The sequence below is a fragment of the Trachymyrmex cornetzi genome, unplaced genomic scaffold (genome assembly GCF_001594075.2).
Source record: "Trachymyrmex cornetzi isolate Tcor2-1 unplaced genomic scaffold, Tcor1.1 scaffold771, whole genome shotgun sequence".
In the NCBI taxonomy this organism is placed as follows: Eukaryota; Metazoa; Arthropoda; class Insecta; order Hymenoptera; family Formicidae; genus Trachymyrmex; species Trachymyrmex cornetzi.
This window is the reverse complement of record NW_017300104.1, coordinates 170926-171451: the sequence shown is the minus strand read 5'-3', so window position 1 is coordinate 171451 and position 526 is coordinate 170926.

Sequence of the window (526 nt, the reverse complement as noted above, 5' to 3'; positions counted from 1 at the left end):
TATATATATACAGGGTGTTCCGTAAATTTTTGCCAAGCGCTTTTATGTAGATAGAGCGGACTAAACTGAGTCGAAAAATCCTCTACCATTTTACAATTCTCGCAATAATTAACAAGACATTAATTACTAAAAAATAAAATTACCGAATATTGGTCTTTAATAATTTTTTTCTCAAATACTATCAACTTTACAGAAAAACTACAAAATACAAAAATCATTTATTTTCTTCTCATGGAACTCTAAGAATTTTTTCAGAATTTTTTATCAGCTTAGTACTGCATTTTCTTATTTTTACCAACATGAGAAAATACGTATTAAAAAATTCTGAAAAAATTCTCAAAACTTTATGAGAAGAAAATAAACAATTTTTGTTTCTCGCTGTTTTTCTGTAAAGTTGATAGTATTAGAGTAAAAAATTGTTGAAACCAATATTTAGCGATTTTTAATAATTAATATCTCTTTAACCTTTGACTATATACCTCTGGACTGCTAGTTACCCCCACTTTTCCTACCTTTTCCATAAGAT